This window comes from Odontesthes bonariensis, chromosome 22 (assembly GCF_027942865.1).
Source record: "Odontesthes bonariensis isolate fOdoBon6 chromosome 22, fOdoBon6.hap1, whole genome shotgun sequence".
Classification (NCBI taxonomy): domain Eukaryota; kingdom Metazoa; phylum Chordata; class Actinopteri; order Atheriniformes; family Atherinopsidae; genus Odontesthes; species Odontesthes bonariensis.
The window spans coordinates 13,773,052-13,776,277 of NC_134527.1; positions in this window are offsets into that span (position 1 = coordinate 13,773,052).

The following is a 3,226-nucleotide window of genomic DNA, read 5'->3' on the forward strand; positions in this document are numbered from 1 at the left end:
AAAAGATTATTTTGCAACAGATTAAATAGGATCTTCCTAAAGTAATCTTCATATAAATGCGCTTTGCCTTGGGACACGGCTCATTCAAGTCCAATACATTACAATTCTGCTCATAATGTGCAGTACAAACATTACATGTCTGCTTCTGCCTCACCTGAGCGTCTGCCGGCTGGACCAGCGCTGCTGGGATTTCCTTTCTTGATGCACCGCAGTAATTGAAACTGTGCAGGTGTGAGACTTGGTGCACAGGGACATCATTAGTAAAGAGAGAAATTTTCCCTGACCCATTTTCATGAAACCTTGAGTACTACAGACTATTTTGTCATCCTGAGTCCTGTTTTGACATTGAGAGGAAGGGTGTTTCATTTATTACTCGGGAGTGACAATCCCGAGAGGATGTCTTTGGGTAACATCTAGACCTAAGGTGTAAGAGGTGTGCAAACCCAAGGCCAGTAAAGCTTTTGATTAATGTTAGATGTTTAGATATTGTAAAATTTGTGCTGTAGGATATTTTTCAAATGAAAGAGCCAAAATCACATGAAATACCAGTGTGATTAATTCATGAAACTGTTCTTGTTTGTGTTTTAAAAAAAAGCATATGGGGTTATAGTCAGAGGTCCAGTCAGGCTGAGAGAGACAGATGTGGATCTAAAAAATAAAACACCTCCCGGTGATAGATTTGTGCAGACGAGCGCACAGAATTGTCTACTTTTTAAATCACTTTGCTGTTAGCCAAGTATTGGCAAGCGTGAGTGGAATATCAAGTGTCACAGGCACAGTTTCTGTTGTGACAGAATACTCAAATAGATCTAAAAGAATATACATTTTTTCACTTCATTTCTGACTTTTGTTTCTTGTGTCGGTCTGAAATGACAGAATTTGGAGTTCAACTGAGTCATGTAATTATTTAGACTGGAGGAAAAGTTTGCACTGAGACGGGAATAAAAGAGTATCAAATAAGTTGAATTTAGTTGTTCTTCATTAGAGAATTTATCTGCATCCCAACATGGAACAGCTATTTTGAGCCACATTTATTGTTGAACATCCCTATTAGGTTAAGAAGGTAATAATGCTATAAGTCACACACAGGAGCTGCATGCAGGATACTGTAGTTTTACATCCTTTCTGGTAACATTACGTGTTTTTATTCAATTTTTATACCTAGTTTTGTTGGCAGTCACTTATTATCATAGTCACTTATTGGTATTAATGTTACATTATTCTCAGGCTTATGTCTATTTTCAGTTAATGTCTCTTAAAGTTTAGGCACAAGAATGATTTAATAAGGGCCAGTAAAGGTGGACACAAAGTGTTGCATGCTTTGGATCCATATGCCTTTCTCTTTTCTCCAATTAGGTGAACCTTCAGCTCTCATGCGTTCCTTAAGATAAGTTATCAGTTAGTATGGTTGGAAAAGAATCAGGGTTTAAAAAAAAAAAAACATTTCACATCATAAGCCTAATTTTTCATTTTGTAGTTGAACAGGGGAGTCCCAGTTCAAGAATACACCCAAAAAACAAAAAATAAAACATACCATCCAAAGATCTTTGTCTCTTTACTGTAAAATATTAGTTGATATCTAAGTTTAACTCAAAGAAGCGGGAGAATCATCCTTTTTCAGATGGTAACTCTAAACACTTAGATTTAAAGCCTGAGACTTGTTTTCCTAAGCATTGATCGTACTGCTACTTCCTCTCCGGTGAAATTGTTCTAAAGTTATGTCCAATCTTTAACGAGTCTGAAGTTGGCAACTGGCACAGACGGAGGGGTCTTGAAAAGCTTATTTGTCTCTGTGTCAACTCGGGAGACAGATTTTGATTCATCCCAAATCTGCATACTCAATTTACATTTCAAAAGGAAGCAATCCTTTAATTTCCATGAAATTGGGTGTCTATTAGAGGCTAACTCAGATACAGTGAAGACAGGAATCAGTCTAATAGGATTCTGACTCAGAGGACATCACGCTTGGGAAATAACCATGCAAATTATTGATGTGTCAACCTCCTCCCATGTGGACTTTCTGCCGTCCATACCTTCAAACTCATCATGACCAATGAATTATCAGACAAATTAATGTTTAAGTACTGTGATCCTTCATGTAGTGTTTTTTATCCTTAATAGAGAAAACCTTAATGTTTCATGAGGTCAGGATTTGAAAAAATAATTAACTTTTCTTATCAGCCAGTTTCCAATTTGCATATCTTTCTATTATTAATGTTTTCCCTCAGCAGCTTGTTTACAGCGTTAATGATTGCCGAAATAGTAAATACTGCTGAATATGATGCTGCCTCCAACTTTTGTTATGTAACTTCTCAGTTCTGATGGATCAGCCTCCGATTCTTTCTGGGCGAGTCAGAAGCTTTTTAAGACCTAATTCTCAAAATGTGGGTCAGCATGCCACTTCTTGCATCAGTCTTGCAGTGTGTCTCGACTATAGGAAGGAGTACAGGGAATGCTGCATACAGTAAACGGATAACTCAGAAAATGAACAATTTTCTTAGAAAAACAGTGATATTCTTGCTCCTTTTCATGCTATTTCCTGCAATCACAACTGAGATGTTTCTTTTTAATTTTTCAACTGAGAAAATTGATGACGCACAGGAAAAGCTACAGCAAATCCAGACTGCATAAAAACTGTCTTCGGTCTTTTATGAATTCATCTGTTTTACAGAGACAATGTCAAATCAAACAGTTAAAAAAAGCTTACGCAGTTTGCCCCAATGCCTTGGCTGTTAAAGAGCTTTCTCCCCTTATATCATTTGAGTTTAAAGGAGAGCATTTCTCCTTTCTTTCGTTTCTCCATATCTCGTTAGAAACAAGCTAGGCAAGTTGTTTTGTCAAAGTGGAATGAGCACTGGCTCCTGGCAGCTAAATGTATTCACCTTGTTCAGTGAAGATCTGCTCTCCTGAATTCTGAATATAAAACTAACTTGCAGGCTGTCACTGTTACATCCTCAGCAGAGCTTCTTTAGCTCAGTCCAAAATGTCTAATTTACAAGCAAAGGAGGAAAATGCTCCGCTGTCATCACAATCATATCATCTTGCATATGAGAAAGGAAATTAGTGGACATAATTTTTGATGACATTGTCCAGCAGTGGGACAATACATGCATGAGTATTGTTAGGACAGCTTTTGATAATGTGGCTAACATTACTATCTGTTTCCCTCTCTTCGTTTGTCTGTGCTTATCTGATACAATATGTTAAAATTGAGCTCACTGACATA